Genomic DNA, 26,426 nt, shown 5'->3' with positions numbered 1-26,426 from the left:
TGTTCGTCTCTGTTTGTTTGTTCTGTGATTCTTCCAGGTCTTTGTTAAACATTTCTTGCATCTTCTCTATCTTTGCCTCCATTCATTTTGCCAGGTCCTGGATCATCTTCACTATTATTATTCTGAATTCTTTTTCTGGAAGGTTTCCTATCTCTACTTCATTTAGTTGTTTTCCTGGGGTGTTATCTTGGTCCTTCATCTGGTACATAGCCCTCTGCTTTTTCATCCTGTCTATCTTTCTGTGAATGTGTTTTTTGTTCCGCAGGCTGCAGGATTGTTGTTCTTGCTTCTGCTGTCTGCCTTCTGGTGGATGAGGCTATCTAAGAGGCTTTTGCAAGTTTCCTGATGGGAGGGACTGGTGGTGGGTAGAGCTGGCTGTTGCTCTGGTGGGCAGAGCTCAGTAAAACTTTAATCCACTTGTCTGCTGATGGGTGTGCCTAGGTTCTCTCCTTGTTGGTTGTTTGGCCTGAGGTGACCCAACAATGGAACCTACCCCGGCTCTTTTGTGGGGCTAACGGCAGACTCTGAGAGAGCTCATTCCAAGGAGTACTTCCAAGAATTTCTGCTGCCAGTCCTTGTCCTCATGGTGAGACACATCCACCCCCTGCCTCTGCCGGAGACCCTCTAACACTAGCAGGTAGGTCTGGTTCAATATCCTATGGGGTCACTGCTCCTTCCCCTGGGTCCCGATGCGCACACTACTTTGTGTGTGCCCTCTAGGAGTGGAGAGTCTGTTTCCCCCCGTCCTGTCGAAGTCCTGTAGTCAAATCCCGCTAGCCTTCAAAGTCTGATTCTCTAGGAAATCCTCCTCCCATTGGGAAGCCTGACATGGGGCTCAGAACCAGGTTGGGAAGCCTGACGTGGGGCCCAGAACCTTCACTTCAGTGGGTGGACTTCTGTGGTATATGTGTTTGCCAGTCTGTGAGTCACCCACCCACCAATTATGGGATTTGATTTTACTGTGATTGCACCCCTCCTACCATCTCACTGTGGCTTCTCCTTTGTCTTTGGATGTTGGGTATCTTTTTTGGTGAATTCCTGTGTCTTTCTGTTGATGATTGTTCAGCAGTTAGTTGTGATTCCAGTGCTCTCGCAAGAGGGCGTGAGAGCACGTCCTTCTACTCCACCATCTTTAACCAACCTTCAGCATTTTCTAATGACAAATTTGTTCAGAAATGGCCAGATGAATCAATTCCAATCAGTTAGGCCTAGATGATTACTTTTCTTCTCAATGTTGGTGGATCATGCACATTCATCAATATGAAGAGATAGTCATATTAGACAATGTAGTTGTATACAAGCTGGGTATCAAGCATGCTTAAGAGATTGTTTCTTCCTCTTGATGTTGTATATTTATATGAGGCCCAAAGCTACCAGAGCCATCTTCTTCCCTGAGCCAACAGAATCTCATAATCACAAGGAATACATTGGATTAAGATAGCTCTCAAACTAACCCTGTTTAAGATTATAACCCTATATATTACCAGTTTTTTTTCTTGCCAGTTTCATTTTCTATTGCTTTCAACTAAATGCACCCAACAAATACCAGCCCTTCAGAACATTGTGTGGTATGTGGTGCATATAAACACTCAGTAAACATTGGCTATTGGCCTCCGAAGTGTACATCTTCCCATGTCTTCTCCAAATTCTACTCCTCCCTAATATAAAAGAGCAACCACCAACACCCTATGGTCAGAGGTAGAGAAAATTTTAGCAAAGAAACGTACAGCTTGATGCTGCAGTATTCACTATTGGTCCTGAGACGTTTTTATTGCAGTCTTTTCCAATGGACTATTAAGACTTGAAAAATCGAGTTCATTCCATGCTCTAGTTTAGGTCTAATTTTTTAGATATTTTAAGATATGCATTAAGTCGGAAATTATAGGACACTATGGAACTGGGAGACCAATGAAAACAAAGTATTCTGATGTCCTTTTATTTTACTTTGAACAATATTATATTCACACACTTATTTCAATATTATATTGACACACTTATTTCAGCTCTCTGCTTGTTGAAATAATATTTTTCTATATGAACAAGCAGACCTGGACTCTACATCTTCAGGCAGGGTGGACCTGAGGGTTTTTGTCTCATTCCAGAATCTGCTTCGTGGAAGGAAAGTGCTTTGACTTTTTTACAATCACTCCGAGGGCAAATACTATGGGCAATGATTACACCTGATCCTAACTCTGTTACTTCATTCAAGACTGGAGTAAGAGTAGGTCTCTCTATGTTCTTTAGTAGCAACAATAAATAGCAAGCTGGCACAACTTTTGAAGAGAGATTTCTTATAGGAACTTTGCAAACATATTTGCCATTTTTTTGTGACAATGCAAACTATATTTCTTAGAGGTGACTATAGATCTTATTGGGAGTTCCTTCTACAAAATCAAAACTTCTTTGTTTTACTTTCTTTATTTTAATCAAATTAATTATAATTGACAGAGGATGTTAGACAGGTATAGGGTAATCTGACAATTAAGTTTCCAGGAACAAATGGCCTTGTCCTGCATCCTATGTTATTATAACTAGTCCCTGATCAGATTGTAGAACTTCATACCAAATCTCAAAAATATTAAATTTGTATACCTGATAAGAAAAAAAAAAACCAACAATGTTGATCTTTTTACACTTTGGAATTGTTTTCATAAAGGTAACTGACTATAACTAAGCAAATGTTTTTTCTGGGTCTTGAGCTTCCCAATCAGTGTACAGTAGTAAAGGTTACAATCGTATGTCTGAAATATTAATCTCCTTTGGCCTTGGGGCATATGAATGAAGTCTGGGAGGCTGGAGTCATTACTGAGATAATGAGAGATCTGATAACCATTCTTCGGTCCTTCTTTGGACAAGCTCTGCCACCTGGGCATCTACTCAGTGTCTAGAGTGAGTGCACAGTGCAGCCCATCAAGAAGTTAAGGGAGGAGTTCTAGATGTCCACAAGGACAGGGCAAACCCTAGTGAGTTCAGAGGAAGGTGTTGGAGGAAGGGTTAGAGGATGAGATCTCCTTGTGGGCACAGATCTGGATGATGGCTCCAAATATCTGTTTTCACAAATTTGAGACTCTCCTTTCCATTTGCAGTGGATGTGACTTTAAGTGGCCTCAAAACTAGCAGCAGAAGGACTGCCCTGACAATGCATGTGTACTCTGAAAATTAGAACTTCACTAAAACTTTGGAACACCTGATTTGAATTGTTTTTTGGACTTGAAATTCATTTTCATCATCATAGTATATGTTTAACATATTGCCTTCATAAGAAAAGAAAAAAGAGCTTTTCTTTAAATATAATCTCATTCCTTATAAATTTTAAAAGCCTATAAAAATGGTTTTACCTATCTTATCAACAACATTTCTAGTCAATGGTGACTCAAGAATATGAAGAGAACTTTGTTAAGGTCTTGATCAGGAATTGTGACTGACCATTTCAAGCATAAAAAACAATACTAAAGGGCCTCCCTGGTGGCGTAAGTGGTTGAGAGTCCGCCTGCCGATGCAGGGGATACGGGTTCGTGCCCCGGTCTGGGAGGATCCCATATGCCGCGGAGCGGCTGGGCCCGTGAGCCATGGCCGCTGAGCCTGCGTGTCCGGAGCCTGTGCTCCGCAACGGGGGAGGCCACAACAGTGAGAGGACCGCATACCGCAAAAAAAAAAAAAAAAAAAAATACTAAAAAAAAATTACGAAAGCAAGCTTAATTTTCCTATTTAAAAAATTCAGTTTTAATTGTTGGGAAGTTTCATATAAATTTAATATGTAGAACCATGTCTATTCATAGTACAAAGAGAGTGCAAAAAAATATTTTTTTCACCAAGACTTTTACCTATAGATCTTCCTCAACTTACGATGGAGTTGTCCCATTAAACCCATCATAAGCTAAAAATATCTTAAGTTCATCAAAAATGAATTTAATACTCCTAATCTGCCAAACATCATGGCTTAGCCTCACCTACCTTAAATGTGCTCAGAACACTTACATTAGCCTCCAGTTGAGCAAATCATATAACACAAAGCCTATTTTATAATAAAGCATTGACTATCTCATGACATTTATTGAACACTGTACTATACTAAAAAAACCCCAGAGAGGTTGTATGGGTACAGAGTGGTTGTCAGTGTATTGGTGGTTGACCCTCGTGATTGCATGTCTGACCAGGAGGTGTCGCTTGCTGCTGCTGCCCAGCATCATAAGAGAGTATCAGACCACATATCTCTAGCCCATGAAAAGATCAAAATTCAGAGTATGAATCTACTGAATGCATATCACTTTTGCACCATTGTAAAGTCAAAAAATCATAAGTAGAACCATTGTAAATTCGGAATTGTTTGTATGCATCCCAAATCCTCTGATTGACTGACAAGTGCCATAACGCAAAAAAAATTGGAAAGCACTGCTCTAACATAGGCACTCTAACACAATTAGCTAAAGAAAAATGGCAAAATAAAGGGCACTGCAATTCAAATTAAGCTTGCCTTAAATTTCTACAAATAGGACAGGAAGAAAATGAGTTGGCTAGTTATTATCCGTTTGTCCTTCCCATGTCACCCCATCCATTTTCTCCTTTCTTTCCCTATTCTGTGCAGAGGACTGGCTTGATCCTTATTGACTCTGTCAGCCTTATTCCCTTGCCCTCTGACTTGCCACTGAATCGACCAATTAGAGGCATTAGCAATCAGAAAGAGGAGAGGGATGTAGGGTTTTCTTCCTCTGCTCTCTGTTAAGGCATCAGGATTCTGGTTCTTTCATTTAAAAATGCCATGAGGCCTCCCTGAGCCTCTGATACCACCTATTATTCTCTGCAGCCCTTCCTGCTGTTGCTAATCCCTGGATGCCCTAACATACCTTGTTGATTTCCTTAACCCTGGCCTTGCTTCTGCAAATATCCCTGTTATTTCAAAATCCCTGCTGACTGTGCTGGTTTCCTGCCAGGACCTTAACTGACACAGTCGTCTGAGTTTTCAACCATTCTCATAATTAATATAAGTCTATGAGTCATAATATTATCAATCAGTATGTTTTTAGGGAATGATGACTAGTCTAGTGCAGTGATTCCCAAATACCTGTCATTGCCAGACACTCCTGCCAATCTATGACAAAGTCATCATTATTACAGTGATATATGAAAAATAAGTGACATAACAATGTGAAGTGCTTTCATAAACAGTTAATTTAAGTGAAGGGAAAAAGTATTTTTTTTTTTTTTGTAAAGTAAAGGTGATGTTAAATGGCAATTTTGTGTTTTCTTAATTTGGAAAAATTTTAAAGTTTGCAATTATCTTAGACACCTATTTTAGAAACTATGTGTTTATGGGTACACATATATAGATATATGCATATATCTATAGCTAGATAAAAAATAGATTATAAATCTGTGAGATCTATAATTCTGAAAATCTCCCATCTCATGTGTGGAAAATGGTAGGAGTGTTTGTAGATAGACCCAGCTTGTGAAGACCTTGGAATATTTTAGTAAGGAATAGGGTCTGTGTTCAATTGGCTTTCAGATACTATTGACAGTTTTGGAGCACAAGAATGACATGATCATATATGTTATAAAGCAATGTGGAGAATTGGTTGTAGCCAGCTGAGACAAATGGCTAGAGATGGAGGTCCCCTAGAGAAATATTGCAATAGTCCAGGTGCACAAAATGAGTTTCACTAAGGAAGTAGCAGAGGAAACATTAAGAAGTGGTGGGGAGTGAGTGGTGCTCAGACTTGAAAATTCCTTCTGAAGAATCATTAGATCTTAATGGAGAAAAGAATCAAAATTACTGTGCATATTCTCATTGAAGTGATTGAGTGCAGTCTCTTTACCTTTGGAATGGAACGTGGATTGGTATTGATTTTAGCTAATGCCTATAATTGGAAAAGAGGGGGAAAAATCTCAGAGCAAATCACGGCTCAGTGGAAACTCTTATGCATTTGTTTTTTAATCCTAAATTACTGTCTTTCTTCACACTCTTCAGGATCCCCTGGATTAGCAAATTAGGTAATAGAATATTTTATTAGTAATTAGTGAATACTATGGTAACTCCAGAAGACATCTTGGTTGCATGAGAATTATTAAAAACATGGATTGAATTATTCAAAGGAAAGAATTTAAACAAGAATTTCTCCCCTTAAATAATCTCTAATTCAATTCCCAGAATCTTAACATTTAACTTAATACCTCTTGGATTGCTAATGTTCAGAAACTACTTGAATACTTGAATTAATCCCACTGGAAGAAACTCCTCTGACTTGTCATTTTTATATTTTTTCCACTGCTTGGACACCTATTGAAAAAAAATCTATATATAAGGGACAATGATGAAATTCATATTGACATAAATTGAATAAATAATATATAGTTTTGACATTATATATCAATACACAGATTATACATCCTCCTCTGTGTATATCTGTATATTTGCATAAAAGTAAATGGGATGAAATTCCTAAGAAGATACTTGAAGTAAATAATTGAACTAAATTTATTTTTAAGATTTCATTTTTCTTTTACAACTGGTAATTTTTTTCTAATGTCTAAAGCAGAAAGAAAAAAATTTGAATTACAATCTCTCTTTACCTTTGAATTAGAAGTTTGATTTCTTGGAGGAGAACTCTGTAATAATGTCTGGGTGCCTTTGTTTTAATCCCACAGTTATCAGTATATTGCTATATAAGTACCTGCCAGGAAGGCCTATTTTTTTCTAGTTCAGTAATTTTTTGTGTCTGTTGTTCCCATTTTCAAGTCTCCAAAACTTTTATGTGAATTCTTTCACCACATTTTTTTCATTATTTCCCAACCTTCTTTTTTTCTAGATGGCTGAAGTTTCCAGACATATAACCAGAAATGTCCTAAGAGAATTAATATATAAAAAAATAAAGCTAAGGAAATGGAAAGCAAAGAAAAATAGGCATGTGTAATACATGCATATGCACATGTAAACTCATTTTAAACTTTCCTTAAAAAAGTAATAGATGAATTGATTTTCCTAATTAATATTCTCTGAGTAACAAATATAGTGGAAAAATTATCAAGAAACTTTTTTGTTTTTAATAACTTCCAGACCTAATCTAAGCTCTTAGATTGGGCTAGTCTGTTAATACCATTAATGTCAAGTATTTTCCCCAAAGATTCCTAACATTTCAAAATAACCTGGCTGAAATAAGCCAAATAAGTGATTAAACCAAAATTCACAATATCACAGAACATTTTATGGGTATGTAAAAATTCTTTTGGTAATGTTTTTATCAGTTAGTTACCAAATTTTAAGCATAAAGGAAAGCTTTAAAGGGAATATTCCATCAGGTTTGAGCGAAATACTCCACTTAAGGGGCAAGAGGGGTGTTTAAAGCAAAAGTGCTATAGTTAATATTTCTTTTCCCTTTTTTCTTTTGAGTGGATTAATGAATGTTGTAATTTTCTAACAGTTTGCATATCTCTACTTAAACAGATCCAGTGGGTAAAAACCCCTATTTCTGGTTATCTTAGAATATGGTGTATCTTCACCTTTACCCTAGCTGGTATAATTTTTGTGTTCATCTGTTTTATTGATGCTGGACATAGAGGAGGGACTGTATACAACCGAGCAACATCTCTGTTATCAGGATATTGGTAGAACCTGGATCCATTTGAAGACATTTCAGTATCCCATGGCCAATTCAGCATGTTAGAAGATGCTAAATGCCAAGAGTTCAGAACAAGACAAAATTACAGAGAGGATTGTAGGGTAGAAAGAGGAAGGTAGCGATAATATTAAAGGCAAGATTTAAAATATATATATATACACACATGTATATATATGTAGCAGATTAAATTTGACTGTGTAATGGGAAGTATTGAGAAAATGTTCAGATAAATATTTTCCTAAATAATAATGTTATTGAAATATTATAAAGTTAGGGATGGCAATCAACAACATAATTTAAGCAAATCAAGAATGCCAAACTTTATATTAAAAAATTTTATTAGTAAAATTATAATTTTTAAAGGGTAACATTCTTAACTTTTTCTAGTTCAAATAAAATTTTCTGTTCCTAGTGTTTTGGGTTGTTAAAAACAGTATTCATTCTACTGTATTCACTAGTGAGAAAAAAGTTTGGTGTTTTATCCTCTGCCCAACCAGAATATCAGTTAATATCTGCGAATCTGCAAAATGAGAAGTGATTAAAGTGAACATCATGTTCTTCTCTAGCTCTCTGATGTGATGATTTTACTTAGTTTATTTACAGATTTGAATTAAAAGGAGGGGAGCTTAATTTAATTTTAACAGGATGACTGAATACCTCTACAGTGTGCTTTAAGATCAATTGACATTTTATTGCCTGTACTAGCTGCCAGATTTCCCCTATTTTTCTCTACTTTTTTATAGCCTAAAGGACACTAAATCTAGCACTCAACTTCTAGTAGTCCAAGTATTTTCAACTTTAAATCTATGTGTTCTTGAATTTTGTAATCTCATTAGGTAGATGGTTGAGGAACATAAAGTATGAACACTAATCAGATACCCAGATGATAGAACATTGGAAAGACTGTCAGCACAGCATTAAAAGACATAGGCAGTCGACACTGCCAAAGGAAAATTCTATTTTGTGAAAGGTGGGGTATTTGGAAACTGGTCATAAGACATTTGACTAACTATGCTAAATTGTTTTTGTATGGCATCTCTTTTAGACAATAATCCAGAAATCAAAAACCTACATTATGCACTACCATGGTAAGTGGCTTAGTTAAGTAGTATTTGCACACTGCCAAGTTTGCTTTCTAATTCTAAAATTTCCCTTCCCCCCTCCTTCCCTCTCTCCCTCCCCCCTCCCTTCCCCCTCCCTTCCTTCCTTCCTTTTGTCTATCTTCCTTCCTTTTCTCTTTGTTTTTTTTTTTTCATTTCTGCTCACTCATTTGTTTCTATATATGGTCAGAATAAGACTCACCAGCTTTGCATAATACAAAGCACTCATTGAAAGGGAACTAATATTATTTTGTGTAGTATAGGAGCTCAAAATTAGTCACAAATATATGCAGGCTTTATTTTATGATGTTTCCTTTAAAAATGCACCTTACCTCTAATTTTACTAAACTAGTCTTATTTCTAGCCCAGAACAGTCTTGTTCTTTCCTTTCTCAACTGCTGTGCCTAATGTTTCTTGTACCTGGAATCATTGTCTTCCCTTCTGCTTCACATAAAACATGTCCTTCTATGCTACAAAACGCAAGTCAAATCCTACCTCTTTTATGAGCCTTTCCTGATAATTCCAGTTGAAAGTAATCTGTTTCACTTCTACATTCTTTTAACACTTGTGGTTGGATTGTTAATTTGTCATTTACTATTTACTGCATTTCAGTAGAAGTTAGGTTCCTTTTATGATGCAAATGTTTAATGACATGAACCAACGGGATCCATCCCCAAGCTGGGCATATTGCTACTGCAAGGATTGAATTCAGTAGTCTTGGTTCATTGTGCAGGGTCACTCCTCCACAAAAAGGGCAAGAATACCCAGGCCAATTACATTTCAAGTGGGTTTGTGCATCTTAGCTCCAGCTTAACCTTTTTGAATGAGATGACTGTCTCTTTTTTGTTTGTTGGTTTGGTTTTTGTTTGTTGGTTTTATTGGGGTATAGTTGCTTTACAATGTTGTATTAGTTTCTGCTGTACAATGAAGGTTCAGCTGTATGTATACATATATCCCCTACCTCTTGGACCTCCCTCTCCCCACATCCCACCCATCTAGGTCACCACAGAGCACCGAGCTGAGCTCCCTGTGCTATACAACAGGTTCCCACTAGCTATCCGTTTTACACATGCTAGTGTATATATGTCAATCCCAATCTCCCAATTCATCCCATCCCCCTTTGCCCCACCACCACCACGTCCACATGTCCATTCTCTACATCTGCATCTCTATTCCTGCCCTGCAAATAGATTCATCTGTACCATTTTTCTAAATTCCACATATATGCGTTAATATATGATATTTGGTTTTCTCTTTTTGACTTACTTCACTCTGTATGACAGACAACTACCATATGACCCAACAATCCCACTAGTGGGCATATACCCCGAGAAAACCATAATTCAGAACAATGTTCATTGCAGCACTATTTACAATATCCAAGACATGGAAGCAACCTAAATGTCCATCGACAGATGAATGGATAAAGAAGATACGGTACATATATACAATGGAATAATACTCAGCCATAAAAAGGAACGAAATTGGGATGACTGCCTCTTAATGGTATTTTTAATGTACACAGTACCTTCTACAGAACCTTACAGGATAGAGGAATGCAAGGTGATGGAGTGGAAAAAATTATGCACTTTCTTTGATGGTGAGACTTCTTTTCATTAGACTCTGAGCTCCTAAAAAGGAGGGGCTAAGTTTTTGTACCTTTGGTTCCTAACATAACCACGAATACATGGTTGGTGTTTAGTGTTTGTTAAGCTCAGCAAAATTTTGGAATCAAACACACCTGGGCTTAATACTTCTGTTGCTTTTAAGTTTACCTCAGGCAAGTTACTTAAACTTTTGAGTCTATTCCTTCATTCATAAACAGGAGATAATAATATTTGCCATAAAGTTGTTATGAGGACTCAATAAAATCATGTTTGCAAGGCACCTAGAACAGCTACTATATACAATTGATATTAGAGAGTTCTTCTTTCTCATTCAAATATATGTATATGTATATATATATATATATATATATATGAATTCATAGAGGAATGAAAGGCATATTCTACCTATCAGGACTGGCAAGACAAAAAAAGTGAGGCAAGCAAGATGCATTTGGGAAATAGTTTATTTTTCCAACTAATACTTTTTGAACCCATACTATGTGCCATATTATGTCCTAGGGATAAAATAATGCATAAAATGGAATCTGCATCAGCAAGACCCAGTCTAAGAGAGAAGAAATCTTCAAATAGCCAATAGTCTGAGTTAGGATTAAGATACTAGGTATGGCAGTTTTAAACATGGCCCAGAAATATTTGACAGTCCTCCTATTGAAAGGATGGACTTGTGGCCAATTTGACTAATATTGCATGACAGAAGGGATGCTGTGTGAATCCTGAGGCTAGATCCTAAAAGGCCATGCATCTTCCACCTGGTTCTCTTAGACTGCTTGCTCTCAGGACATTGCCCTAACAACACTCCCTTTAGGAATCTGGTCATCATGCTTTGAGAAGGCCAGTTCACAAGGAGAAGCCTTCAGTCATCCAAGCCCAGATATGAGACTGACCAAGCATACAGATTATTCCAGTCCTTAACTGTTTGAGTTTTCCTACCTGAATCCTCAGACATTGTGAGACAGAGATGAGCCATCCCTGCAGTGCTCTGTCTGATATTTTCCATAGAGTTCATTAGCAAAATTACATGGTGGTTGTTTTACATCACTAAATCTGGAGTGGCTTGTTACACAGCAATAGTAACTGGAGCATTAGATGATACCTGGGTGAAGGTGCTTAATTCAAAACCTGACCAAATACTATGAGGTCATTATCACTTAATGGTCCAATAATATTTTAATTCCCTCTAGTTGAAATTATTTAAATAGTTTTCTTTCTAAATAAGTGTAAAATAACCTGCAAGAACTTGTAGGTCCAAGTGATGATAAATAATTAATAAATAATAGAAAATTTACCTAATTTTTTCGGATAAAGGAGATTCCTTCCCAATGTGAAATGCATCCCTGAATCTTTATTATGAAACTAAAATATAGACCATAAAGAGTTATGGTTAATGTAGAGCTATATAACTATTTCTAATGGTTAGAAAATGAAAATTTTCAACAGAGGAAAAAGTGTAGTTGTGTGATGTATACCCCTGAATTAATAACGAAATCTGTTAGAAAATTAATTGAATTGAAACTTGAGTTATGCTATTCAGAGTCTAAACTTCTCAATATGGTATTCAAGACCATCTAAACTCTGATCAGAGCCTCATCCCCACTACTATCCTCTGTCACCTGAATCCCCAGCCTCTCCAGACTGCCTCTCATTCCCTGAAGACTGTACACTTTCACACCTCCATGCCTGGGCTCAACTCCCTTACCTTATATTGGGGTCACCCAAGTGGGTGGGCTCACCCCACAACCTCACCTACCCTGATTCCAGAGACAGGCTGACCTTGCTTCTGTTTGCTCTTCTCTACATTGTTAATATCTATAGTTAACACTTACTCTGCATTAAGCTAATTCTTCATTTGTCTCTTTCCTTCACCAATGGAAAATTCTTCAAAGGAAATAGTCGTTCTAATTCATCTTTGTATTCCCATGGTCCCCAGCTTAGGCACCTAATAAAGATTTCCTAACAGTTAAAAAAAATATATATATAGGAAACTCTCTGAGATAAGTTTGTGATACAGCAAGAAGCATTCCAAAAACATTATCAGAGTCTCCATCCACTCTTTAATTCCAAACTTGAAAAACAAGAACAAAACCAAAAATTACTGTACTTTGTTGAAATCATAAACTCCCCAGACTGTGAAAATCACCAGTTTGTTTTGGAAAAAATTAGTGTCTCTATTTGTGAGAACTTCTGTATAATTCCCATATATAATTTAGTTCCACTTGTAAACTCTGCCTCAATGAAAAAAATTAATGTATGTTCTGGCAGCCCTCATAAATGTCTCCTCTGCTGGCTCAGCAAGGAAATTAAACCAAACCATAAGAAATAAATCATATACTTTCTTGGTACAGAGCCTAGCCTTATTTCTTTACCTTCTATGTCTCTAGCTTATATATTTAAGACTAAATGATAAAATTTAATTAGCAAAATTAGTGCAATATTTAAGACTGAGTATATGAGATGTTATAAATTATTTTTAAATTATGAGGAAAAATATTAAGTAAATATTATGTCTGTTGCATATCTTTCCTGTGCTTCTTGGATCATACTTTATTCTTGTTGTTTCATAAAAATGTTCTTATTTACTAAAAAGTAAAAATATCTTTATGTAGTATCATATTATCTGAATAAACTGCAGATTAAAGTTATTCATGAACAAGGAACTAAAAATGTTCCAAAATAAATTGGAACTTTTTTATTTCATCACACCTATAATTTCCACAAACTGTAAAACCATAACATATACTAGTTGCTGATGTCTCTTCTGATTCTTGGCTTAGATTTTTTGGGTCTTAAACTTGGCTGTATTTTCTGAAACTTGAAGCTTTTCATCATCTCCTTATGAGTTGCAGCAGCACGTCATTAATGAAGAGAATTGGGTAACCTCCCTTGCTATTATTCTTAATTCAGCATATGACAGACACCAGCAGCAATTAGGAAGATCTGCCTAAGGTATAGAATATTGAAAATAATATCTGATGACGCAAAGAGTATTGATGTGAAAAAAAAAGAATTGTGTAAAGGAGAAATTTAATGTAAAAAGAGCGTTCACATATTGGAGGAAAAAAGAACAATGTATAATCCAGGTAAACTATAAAGAGTTACTGGAATTTAAGAAAACTTAAATAAAAAGTATCGAGAAGTAAACTTTATGCTTTGACAAATCTACAACCAAGTGGTAAAGCAGTATTAACAAATGAAAACCACCTCCACACTTTATTCATAAGCCATAGGATGTATGAGCTAGAGAAAATTGCTGATGGTGGAAATAGTCAAAGGTAGTTCAAGTTAAAATGGATATCACGCAAAGGTATTGCTTATTACTCTCCCACTTATGGTGTCTGTTATTGTGTGTGTGTGTGTTACAGCACTTCCAAGCTTTTACACTCTATACCTGACATTTTCACTTTTACTCTATTAAAGTTTTAATTTTTTTACTCATTTTTTTTAGTTTTAACTTTTATAAAGTCTTTTGAGATAACTTGCAGAAATTCATGAGCACAGGGAATTATGATCATTGTATTTCTATAGAGAGGAGATAGTGAGAAGGAAGGAACATTTTAAGAGAGAAGGACAAGGAAGCAGAAAAAATCTAGAAATCATACAAGAGGAGAGAATTCTAGGAGTGTGAATGAGATGAAGAAAGGGAAGTAGGATAAAAGCAGTTCTCCATCCCTTCCTTCCTTCCTGTTTTTATAAAACCTAAGGTTTCTTTTCAGGGCAGGACACATCAAAATACACTGACGGTTGGACAGATGAAAGTCAGAACTCTTTCTTACAGCTCCAAATGAAAGAAGGCTGTCAGGCAGAGCCGCATAAGCACTTTTATCCTGGGACAGGGTAACAGCAAGCTGGAGCTGTAGGGGCAGCCTCTGTATGGCGAACTTCTGGGTTAATTTTTAGTCCCTGTGAACTGGCTAACTTGAAATCTTCTGTGGACCCCCCAGGGCATTACAGGGTGGAGGGTTCTCCCCGGTTCTGATTCCTGGCTCCATGGAGATTAGGGTAAGTGCACTGTGGTTCAGAGTATGAAAGCCTAATAAGGGAAGTGGTCAGGGTGCAGACTTAAGTGGTTGCTTCAGAGGAGGAACCGACCAGACTCTACCCAGGACCTGGAAACCGGGTCAAGACAGCATAAAAACAATCAAACGCCACTATATTATACTTACCTGGACCAGAAAGGGAAATATATATATATATATGTGTGTGTGATACACACACACACACACAAACACACAAAGAGAGTGAATTAAACTCTAGATATAAAGAAGGCAAAGAAGAACAGAGAAAATATTAATAGCAGGGAAGGAAAAAACAGTAGGTTATCTCCTGAACCAGAGATTCGTTATGAGCTAATTTTCTTTCTTAACCTTCAGGGTGATGACAGCTGTTTCCTTACACTCTTTTTACCCCGGTCATGGGTTGTCAAACGGGGCAGCTCAATTATGTGAGCATCGTATCTTGGCCCATAATCATCCATTACTCATAATACATTTTATTAGGATTTAAATTAACAATTTAGTAATGAGCTGGGTCTCCCCCAGAGTTCTGTAACAACTGGTAGCTAAACAATTAGAAATGACAATTAATATTTCTACTGTTATTCAGCAATTCCCCAGTGTTTAAGGTGAGAGACTAAGTAATACGATGTGTTTGTGAGGAAGAGGAGTGGAGACAACTGAATACTTGTGTGTACACATAAGATTTGCTTTTAAAAGACTCAGTTATTATTATTATTTTTAATCTCTGGCAAAGGTTTTCAAATTTTAACGTGCATAAGAAGCTTTGAGGGTGTTTGTTACTGTTGATACCAGGGCTCTGCCCTGAGGGTCACGTCTGTGCAGAGCTCCATTTTGTTTTTTTCATTTTCTTTTATTTAAAAAAAATTTTTTAACGTCTTTATTGGAGTATAATTGCTTTACAATGGTGTGTTAGTTTCTACTGTATAACAAAGTGAATCAGCTATACATATACATATATCCCCATATCTCCTCCCTCTTGCGTCTCCCTCCCACCCTCCCTATCCCACCCCTCTAGGTGGACACAAAGCACTGTAGACTCAGTTATTTTTGATTCACCCTTTACTGGGCTCCACTGACCACACGAGAGCTTCCCTTGAATACCAAGTAGTCATATCAAACTTAACTTATGCAAAACTAGAAATCTAATTTCCACCCCACAGAAAACAAGATAAGGCAAAACAAACCAAGACAACTTCTTCCCAAAGTCTTTTCCATTTCAGTAAACTGCAGCATTTCTTACACAAAAAATCTTAGGCTCGCCTTGTCTGTTTCTCACACTGCCTACCCAGCCATCAGTGATAAAATTTAAATAATTTAAAATAAAAATCATAGTGAAATATGTCATGGATGATGTTATATTGTAGACTAGATTTGATGCTCACATAAGTCATCTGCCTTATTACAAAATGAATAAACTGGGGGAAAAGAGTGTGAATCAAAGAGAAGAGAATAACCATTCAAAAGATATCCAGAATCCGATTCCTTTCTCTAATTCCATTGCTATCCCTCTCATCCAAGTCACTCGCACCTCTCATCTGCATTATTACAATAACCATTGAACTGTTTCCCCTGTACATAATCAATGTCCTCCTGCAGTCTATTGTCTACCCAGGAATCGGAGTGACAGCTTTAAACTCTAAATCTGATCACGTCACCCCTCTGCTCAAACTTGAGAGAAAAGCAAACTACAAAGGCTTACAAGGCCCTATGGGATCTGAACTCTCCCCTCCCCCCCAATCTCTCTGACTTTATCTCCTACTCCCCCTTTACTCATCTCTGCCATAGGAGCCTTTTTGATTTTCTGGAACATCTGATTTGTGGCATTCCCCTGCCTCAGTGACTTTGTACTAGTTGTTGCCCTGTCTGCAATGGTCCTTAGGGATTCTGCATAGTGCACTTACTTTCTTTGGGTTTCTGCTCAATTGTCACTTTACTGGCAAGGCCTTCCATGACCACCTATAACATCTGTCATCTCTCAGCACTTTCTATCACGTTTACCCTTATTTTATTTTTCTGCAGAACCCATTTATTATCACTTGATATATTGTGGATTAATTTCATTGGATTATTTGTTTAATTTCTGTCTCACTTTGGTGAAATATAAGTTCCATGAAGTTAGGGACTTTGACTTGGAAAGAACAAGGCATGCCTCGTTTTATTAATTTATTGCTAGCAGAATAAATTGTACTTTAATGAGAAAGATGTTTCTAGAAAAAAAGATTCTTTTGATTTTCTATTCAATATATGTAAAGAGATAAAGATCCTATTCAATATATGTAAAGGAACAGTTAGTGGCTACATTTGTTATACAAGATTAGTTGAACATTTACATTTACTGTGTATTCATAAGCAGATTTTGATGCATAAATGCTATTCTGGTACTAAAAGAACATGTCAGAATCTCAGTCATTATACTTTATTTCAACTGGAATACAGTGCAAACCCTTCCTACTTTCATTTTTTCTTTTTATTTTCAAGCTAATACATGTTTATTTTCATCCTAGCATCTTAATTTGCATGGAACATGACACTTAGATTTGCTGAGAGTCTTTTTTTTTTTTCAGACACACACACTGTATTTTATTTTTACAAGAGATAAACTGACACCAAGCATTGTAAATGATGACCACAACAAAAGCAACAATGATTGCAATTACCAAACATGAAACACACTCATACTATGTCATAATGTTGACATTCAGTCCAGTAATCCTCCACTGTAACAGCTCCTTTACTTTGCAGTGAAAATTGATTTGTATATTTTTTGCCTCTGGGTCCTTGTGGGATTTTTTTTTTTATTCAAACAGAAAGTCACAAAAATTATAATCATCCTCATCAGTTCACTCAGTCCCATGTAATTAATTTTTTTTATCTTGATCTTTTGTTAGCACTTTTATGAATTCATCACTTTTCCATTAGAGCTCTGAAAATGCTTATTCATTCAGTTCATCAGTGTAGTCAGTTACCAGAAACCTGTACTTGTCAGAGCCTTTTCCATGAATTCCTTGAAGATGAAAGCCTTTTATAGGAACATTTTTGCAAAAGCATCAGAGTACACCCAGAGCTGTGTAAATGACAAAAGACTTAAAAATGACCAAGGTTAAAGATTTGATGAAAGTTCATAATAATGCAATTGACAAGAAAATTTAGTTATTTCTGAGATATACATTTTAAAGTAATAACTACAATTATGACTTAGGAAATTATACCAGAACATATAAGATTTTTAGAAATTTCATGTAATGTCTGAAACATTTATATTAACATATTTCCATACAAATAACCCAAAGAAAGTTTAGTATTAGTTGTTCTTTTTCTTTGTTTTTTCTGTACTTCAGGTTCTTATCCGTCATCAATTTTATACACATCAGTGTATACATCTCAATCCCAATCGCCCAATTCATCACACCGCCATCCCCACCCCACCGTGGTTTTCCCCTGTTGGTGTCCATACGTTTGTTCTCTACATCTGTGTCTCAACCTCTGTCCTGCAAACCGGTTTATCTGTACCATTTTTCTAGGTTCCACATATATGCATTAATATATGATATTTGTTTTTCTCTTTCTGACTTACTTCACTCAATATGACAGTCTCTAGATCCATCCATGTCTCTACAAATAACCCAACTTCGTTCCTTTTTATGGCTGGGTAATATTCCACTGTCTATAAGTACCACAACTTCTTTATCCATTCGTCTGTCGATGGGCATTTAGGTTGCTTCCATGACCTGGCTATTGTAAATAGTGCTGCAATGAACATTGGGGTGCTTGTGTCTTTTTGAATTAGGGTTTTCTCTGGGTATATGCCCAGTAGTGGGATTGCTGGGTCATATGGTAATTCTATTTTTAGTTTTTTAAGGAACCTCCATACTGTTTTCCATAGTGGCTCTATCAATTTACATTCCCACCAACAGTGCAAGAGGGTTCCCTTTTCTCCACACCCTCTCTAGCATTTGTTGTTTGTAGAGTTTCTGATGATGCCCATTCTAACTGGTGTGAGGTGATACTTCATTGTAGTTTTGATTTGCATTTCTCTAATAATTAGTGATGTTGAGGGGCTTTTCATGTGCTTCTTGGCCATCTGTATGTCTTCTTTGGAGAAATGTCTATTTAGGTCTTCTGCCCATTTTTGGATTGTGTTGTTTGTTTCTTTAATATTGAGCTGCATGAGCTGTTTATATATTTTGGAGATTAATCCTTTGTCCGTTGATTCGGTAGCAAATATTTTATCCCATTCTGAGGGTTGTCTTTTCGTCTTCTTTATGGTTTCCTTTGCTGTGCAAAAGCTTTGAAGTTTCATTAGGTCCCATTTGTTTATTTTTGTTTTTATTTCCATTACTCTAGGAGGTGGATCAAAAAAGATCTTGCTGTGATTTATGTCAAAGAGTATTCTTCCTATGTTTTCCTCTAAGAGTTTTATAGTGTCTAACCTTACATTTAGGTCTCAAATCCAGTTTCAGTTTATTTTTGTGTATGGTGTTAGGGAGTATTCTAATTTCATTCTTTTACATGTAGCTGTCCAGTTTTCCCAGCACCACTTATTGAAGAGACTGTCTTTTCTCCATTGTATATCTTTGCCTCCTTTTTCATAATTAGTTGACCATAGGTGCATGGGTTTATCTCTGGGCTTTCTATCTTGTTTCATTCATCTATATTTCTGTTTTTGTGCCAGTACCATATTGTCTTGATTACTGTAGCTTTGTAGTATAGTCTGAAGTCAGGGAGCCTGATTCCTCCAGCTCCATTTTTTCCCCTCAAGACTGCTTTGGCTATTCGGGGTCTTTCATGTCTCCATACAAATTTTAAGATGATTTGTTCTAGTTCCGTAAAAAATGCCATTGGTAATTTCATAGGGATTGCATTGAATCTGTAGATTGCTTTGGGTAGTATAGTCATTTTCACAATATTGATTCTTCCAATCCAAGAACATGGTATATCTCTCCATCTGTTGGTATCATCTTTAATTTCTTTCATCAGTGTCTTATAGTTTTCTGCATACAGGTCTTTTGTCTCCCTAGGTAGATTTATTTCTGGTATTTTATTCTTTTTGTTGCAATGGTAAATGGGAGTGTTTCCATAATTTCTCTTTCAGATTTTTCATCATTAGTGTATAAGAATGCAAGAGATTTCTGTGCATTAATTTTGTATCCTGCAACTTTACCAAATTCATTAATTAGCTCTAGTACTTTTCTGGTGGCATTTTTATGATTCTCTATGTATGGTATCATGTCATATGCAAACACTGACACTTTTACTTCTTCTTTTCCAATTTGTATTCCTTTTATTTCTTTTTCTTCTCTGATTGCCGTGGCTAGTACCTCCAAAACTCTGTTGAATAATAGTGGTGAGAGTGGACATCCTTGTCTCGTTCCTGATCTTAGAGGAAATGCTTTCAGTTTTTCCCCATTGAGAATGATGTTTGTTGTGGGTTTGTCGTATTTATTATGGCCTTTATTATGTTGAGGTAGTTTCCCTCTATGCCCACTTTCTGGAGAGTTTTTATCATAAATGGGTGCTGAATTTTGTCAAAAGCTTTTTCTGCATCTATTGAGATGATCATATGGTTTTTATTCTTCAATTTGTTAATATGGTGTATCACGTTGATTGATTTGCATATACTGAAGAATCCTTGCATCCCTGGGATAAATCCCACTTGATTGTGGTGTATGAACCTTTTAATGTGTTGTTAGATTCTGTTTGCTAGTATTTTGTTGAGGATTTTTGCATCTATATTCATCAGTGATGTTGGTCTGTAATTTTCTTTATTTGTAGTATCTTTGTCTGATTTTGGTATCAGGGTGATGGTGGCCTCATAGAATGAATTTGGGAATGTTTCTTCCTCTGCAATTTTTTGGAAGTGCTTCAGAAGGATGGGTGTTAGCTCTTCTCTAAATGTTTGATAGAATTCACCTGTGAAGCCATCTGGTCCTGGACTTTTGTTTGTTGGAAGATTTTTAATCACAGTTTCAATTTCATTATTTGTGATTGGTCTGTTCATATTTTCTGTTTCTTCCTGGTTTAGTCTTGGAAGGTTATACCTTTCTAAGAATTTGTCCATTTCTTCCAGGTTGTCCATTTTATTGGCATAGAGTTGCTTGTAGTAGTCTCTTAGGATGCTTTGTATTTCTGCAGTGTCTCTTGTAACTTCTCCTTTTCCATTTTTAATTTTATTGATTTGGGTCCTCCCCCTCTTTTTTTTGATGAGTCTGGCTAATGGTTTATCCATTTTGTTTGTCTTCGCAAAGAACCAGCTTTTAGTTTTATTGATCTTTGCTATTGTTTTCTTTGTTTCTATTTCATTTATCTGCTCTGATCTTTATGTTTCCTTTCCTTCTGCTAACTTTGGGTTTTGTTTGTTCTTCTTTCTCTAGTTCCTTTAGGTGTAAGATTAGGTTGTTTATTTGAGATTTTTCTTGTTTCTTGAGGCAGGCTTGTATTGCTTTAAACTTCCCTCTTAGAACTGCTTTTGCTACATCCGTAGGTTTTGATCATCATGTTTTCATTGTCATTTGTCTCTAGGTATTTTTTGATTTCCTCTGGATTTCTGCAGTGATCTCTTGGTTATTTAGTAATGTATTGTTTAGCCTCCATGTGTTTGTGTCTTTTGCATTTTTTCCCTGTAATTGATTTCTAATCTCATAGCATTGTGGTCAGAAAAGATTCTTGATATGATTTCAATTTTCTTAAATTTACTGAGGCTTGATTTGTGACCCAAGATGTGATCTATCCTGGACAATGTTCCGTCCGCACTTGCAAAGAAAGTGTAATCTGCTGTTTTTGGATGGAATGTCCTATATATATCAATTAAATCTATCTGGTCTATTGTGTCATTTAAAGCTTCTCTTTCCTTATTTATATTCATTTTGAATGATCTGTCCATTGGTGTAAGTGAGGTTTTAAAGTCCTCCACTATTATTTTGTCACTGTCAATTTCCTCTTTTATAGCTGTTAGCAGTTGCCTTATGTATTGAGGTGCTCCTATGTTGGGTGCATATATATTTATAATTGTTACATCTTCTTCTTGGATTGATCCCTTGATCATTATGTAGTGTCCTTCCTTGTCTCTTGTAACATTTTTTATTTTAAAGTCTATTTTATCTGATATGAGTATAGCTACTCCAGCTTTCTTTTGATTTCCATTTGCATGGAATATCTTTTTCCCTCCCCTCACTTTCAGTCTGTCTGTGTCCCTAGGTCTGAAGTGGGTCTGTTGTAGACAGCATATATATGGGTCTTGTTTTTGTATCCATTCAGCAAGCCTGTCTTTTGGTTGGAGCATTTAATCCATTTATGTTTAAGATAATTATCGTTATGTATGTTCCTATGACCATTTTCTTAATTGTTTTTGGTTTGTTTTGGTAGGTCCTTTTCTTCTCTTGTGTTTCCTACTTAGAGAAGTTCCTTTAGCATTTGTTGTAGAGCTGGTTTGGTGGTGCTGAATTCTCTTAGCTTTTGCTTGTCTGTAAAGCTTTGATTTCTCCATCGAATCTGAATGAGATCCTTGCTGGGTAGAGTAATCTTGGTTGTAGGTTTTTCCCTTTCATCACTTTAAGTATATCATGCCCCTCCCTTCTGGCTTGTAGAGTTTTGCTGAGAAATCAGCCATTAACCTTATGGGAATTCCCTTGTATGTTATTTGTGATTTTTCCCTTGCTGCTTTCAATAATTTTTCTTTGTCTTTAATTTTTGCCAATTTGATTACTATGTGTCTTGGCGTGTTTCTCCTTGGGTTTATCCTGTATGGGACTCTGCACGTCTTGGACTTGGGTGGCTATTTCCTTTCCCATGTGAGGGAAGTTTTCAACTATAATCTCTTCAAATATTTTCTCTGGTCCTTTCTCTCTCTCTCTTCTCCTTCTGGGACCCCTATAATGTGAATGTTGTTGCATTTAATGTTGCCCCAGAGGTCTCTTAGGCTGTTTTCATTTCTTTTCATTCTTTTTTCTTTAGTCTGTTCTGCAGCAGTGAATTCCACCATTCTGCCTTCCATGTCACTTATCCATTGTTCTGCCTCCGTTATTATGCCATTGATTCCTTCTATTGTAGTTTTCATTTGTTATTGTATTGTTCATCTCTGTTTGTTTGTTGTTTAATTTTTCTAGGTCTTTGTTAAACATTTCTTGCATCTTCTCGATCTTTGCCTCCATTTTTTTTGCGAGGTCCTGGATCATCTTCACTATTATTATTCTGAATTCTTTTTCTGGAAGGTTGCCTATCTCCACTTCATTTAATTGTTTTTCTAGGGTTTTTATCTTGTTCCTTCATCTGGTTTATAGCCCTCTGCCTTTTCATCTTTTCTATCTTTCTGTGAATGTGGTTTTTGTTCCACTGGCTGCAGGATTGTAGTTCTTCTTGCTTCTGCTGTCTGCCTTCTGGTGGATGAGGCTATCTAAAAGGCTTGATGGGAGGGACTGGTGGTGGGTAGAGCTGACTGTTGCTCTGGTGGGCAGAGCTCAGTAAAACTTTAATTCACTTCACTGTTTATGGGTGGGGCTTGGTTTCCTCCCTGTTGGTTGGTTGGCCTGAGGCAACCCAACACTGCAGCCTACCTGGGCTCTTTGGTGGGGCTAATGACAGACTCTGGGCAGACTCAAGCCAAGGAATACTTCCCAGAACTTCTGCTGCCAGTGTCCTTGTCCCCACGGTGAAACAGAGCCACCGCCCACCTCTGCAGGATACCTTCCAACACAACCATGTAGGTCTGGTTCAGTCTCCCCCGGGGTCACTGCTCCTACCCCTGGGTCCCAGTGCACACACTATATTTTGTGTGCCCTCCAAGAGTGGAATCTCTCTTTCCCCCAGTCCTATCTAAGTCCTACAATCAATCCCCACTAGCCTTCAAAGTCTGATTCTCTAGGAATTCCTCCTCCTATTGCCAGACCCCCAAGTTGCGAAGCCTTACGTGGGGCTCAGAACCTTCACTCCAGTGGGTGGACTTCTGTGGTATAAGTGTTCGCCAGTCTGTGAGTCACCCACCCACCAGTTATGGGATTTGATTTTACTGTGATTGGGCCCCTCCTACCATCTCATTGTGGCTTTTCCTTTGTCTTTGGATGTGGAGTATCTTTTTTGGTGAGTTCCAGTGTCTTCCTGTCAATGATTGTCCAGCAGCTAGTTGTGATTCTGGTGTTCTCACAAGAGGGAGTGAGAGCACATCCTTCTACTCTGCTGTCTTGGTTCCTCCTCTCCACAATGTTGCTGAGAGTCTTAAGGATTATGGAGTGTTTAAATCTGCACCAATGCTTCTTTTCACCTATTTCTCCTGTGATGGTTAATTTTATGTGTCATTTTGACCGGGCCTCAGGGTTCCTAGATATTTGGCAAAACATTATTCTGTGTGTCTCTGTGAGAGTGTTTTTGGATGAGATTAACATTGAAATTGGTAGAATGAGTAAAGTAGATTGACCTCCCTAATGTGAGTGGGCCTCATCCAATCAGTTGAGAACTTTACTAGAATAAAAAGGCTGAATCTCCCCAGAGTAAGAGAGAATTTCTCCTACCTGACTGACTTTGAAGTGGAACATTACCCTTTTCCTGCCTTCAGATTCAAACTGAAACCTTGGCTCTTCCTGTTTCTTGAACCTGCTTGCCTTCAGAATGGAACTGCATCATCAGATCTGGGACTCCAGGTTGCCAGCTCACCCTGCAGATCTTGGGACCTGTTGGCATCCATAATCACATGAGCCAATTCTGTATAATAAACATCTTTCAGTCTCTGGGCTATTCAGTCTGCTCAGGCTGCAGGAGCCAATTAGGAAGATGCCTTCCTTGACTCTCGTCTGTCCTCTCCTGCAGCTAAAGCCAAAAGAAAAGAGGTAATTTCATGTAGAATTTGAAACCTTCTCTTGACTTTTCCTGCTCAGAAGCTTTTTCTCAATGTCTTCTGCTGTGTTCTTAGTGTGAGTTCTTTTTCACATTGCTGTAAGGGATTTAACATAATTCTATGTGATGTGGAACCCTCAGCACCGGGGGCAGCTCATCCGGTTAAGTTAGGGTACCTGACAGAAACAGTCTCCTCTTTTCAAAAATGATTCAACTTTTTTGTCAGAGTATTTTATTATTACAGTTAACATTTTAACATACATTTATTTAATGTGTAGACTCTTCCCCCTCTTTTTTTCCTTAAAAGAAGGAAAAAAGAAAGCAAGGATGGAAGGAAGGAAGGAAAGAAGGAATAAAGAAAGGAAAAAAGGAAGAGCAGAAGGAGGGAAATGAACACAGACTTTCAAATCAGTCAAACTCAGACATGAATCTGACTCTTAACCTGTGCAGTTTAATAGTTCATTTTTCCTATTAACCTATGATCTGGTCCTGCAACTTCATCTTTATATAAAAATTACACAGAGGTTCAGAATGACTCTCTATGGAGAGTCAATAATTCCAATTAGACTCCTGATCTCTGGGAGTAGACCATTTATTTGTTTGTAACTTAGTTACAATTCCAAATATTTTTAGGTCTTGATTTAAGCTTCACTAAACTGAAGATTTCATAAACTAGGAAAAAAGCCTTGGTATTATGACTTCCTTTTATACTTAAATCCACTTGTAACACTGTATTATAACTTGGCATTTTGATATTTTCATGTTTTGATTTTTTTAATCTACATGCAAACAGATTTTATTAACATTTAAATAGGATGACTATTACATAGAAATACATGGTATTTGAAATGCTTTTCATAGGATCAGAATATTTATTTTAAAAAACCAATCTCTATTAAAGATAAGGACAAAGTATTAGGCAATAACCAAAATGTCTTTGTAAATCATCAGTAGTATTTTGTAATTAATTGCCCATTCATAATTTGAAATTGCCTCTTAAATAAAAGGAGTAACAAATCAAAAAAATTACACAGAGGAAGTGGAGAATGAATGATTAAATAACGAATTAAAAAACATGGATATGGGCCTCCCTGGTGGCGCAGTGGTTGGGAGTCCGCCTGCCGATGCAGGGGATACGGGTTCGTGCCCCGGTCTGGGAGGATCCCATATGCCGCGGAGCGGCTGGGCCCGTGAGCCATGGCCGCTGAGCCTGCGCGTCCGGAGCCTGCGCGTCCGGAGCCTGTGCTCCGCAACGGGAGAGGCCACGGCAGTGAGAGGCCCGCATACCGAAAAAAATAAAAATAAAAAAAACATGGATATCTAAAAGGGTACAAAATGGAATGTCATAAAGTGGGGAGGAGAGAAAGATTCAGAGAAAGGACACATAAAATTCTCTGATCTTCTGTATTTTTAATGATGAGAATTTCCATATCCCAGGGGATTATTATAATGAGTAAATAAGATGATTTAGGCCATCAATTAATAATAAAATACCTAACCTTAATTTCACACTTGTATGTCAGACAGTAAACTAAATATTTTACATGTATTATTTTATATAATGCTCTAGACATGCCTATGAGAGGGGCTATTTGTTAACCCCACTTCACAGATGTGGAAACTTATAGAAACTTAGAAAGATTAAGTAATTTGCCTATAATTTTCAGCAAGTAAGTGGAGAAGCTAGAACTTGACCCTGGTTTTGTCTGTCTCCAAATCTGGACTCTTAGTTATTATTTCAACTGCAGTAACTATTATTAGTACAATTTAATATGTCTATTCCTTGGCAGCTTTGGTGGGAATAATGGCTGGTGAAATCTCTTTGCAAATGGCTCTAGAGTCCAAGTGCCTTTGGCGACAGCAGCAGGATGGCAAAACTTCCTTCTGCCAAGAGAAGCCCCACCAACCCTGACCCCTTCCTGTACAGTTCTCTCACTTTGAGTTAGGTGTGCTACCTTTCTTGGCATATTACCTGGTCTACAATTTGGTACTAGAAAAGCCCTTTGATGAGATAAGTTTAAGAGCCATTTCTCTAAATGCTTCGTATAAATCAGCAGTGGCAAAGATTCCATGTTTGTGAACTAAGTTATAGTTTCAGTAATGGAAATTTCAGCAAGTTTTCTCATCCTTCAACAAAATACAGATGATCCTCAGCTTATGATGGTTCAAATTATGATTTTTCTACTTTAAGATGGTGCCAAAGTGAAATACATTCAGTAGAAACCAGACTTCAAATTTTGAATTTTT

The 26,426-nt window shown here is 37.0% G+C and overlaps 1 protein-coding gene across 1 annotated transcript in view; it reads left to right on the top strand.

Moving 5' to 3' along the window:
- Nucleotides 1-605: 605 nt before the first annotated feature.
- GAS2 (growth arrest specific 2) overlaps nucleotides 606-26,426 on the top strand; it is a 155,043-nt gene continuing 129,222 nt past the window's right edge. Inside the window, exon 1 of the mRNA XM_060104427.1 lies at nucleotides 606-637. The gene's annotated coding sequence lies outside the window, so the exon portion shown is untranslated. The remainder of the gene's footprint in view (nucleotides 638-26,426) is intronic.

Source organism: Mesoplodon densirostris, chromosome 7 (genome assembly GCF_025265405.1).
Source record: "Mesoplodon densirostris isolate mMesDen1 chromosome 7, mMesDen1 primary haplotype, whole genome shotgun sequence".
Lineage (NCBI taxonomy): Eukaryota > Metazoa > Chordata > Mammalia > Artiodactyla > Ziphiidae > Mesoplodon > Mesoplodon densirostris.
The sequence above is the reverse complement of the archived record's forward strand: the minus strand, read 5'-3'. Positions and strand labels throughout refer to the sequence as shown.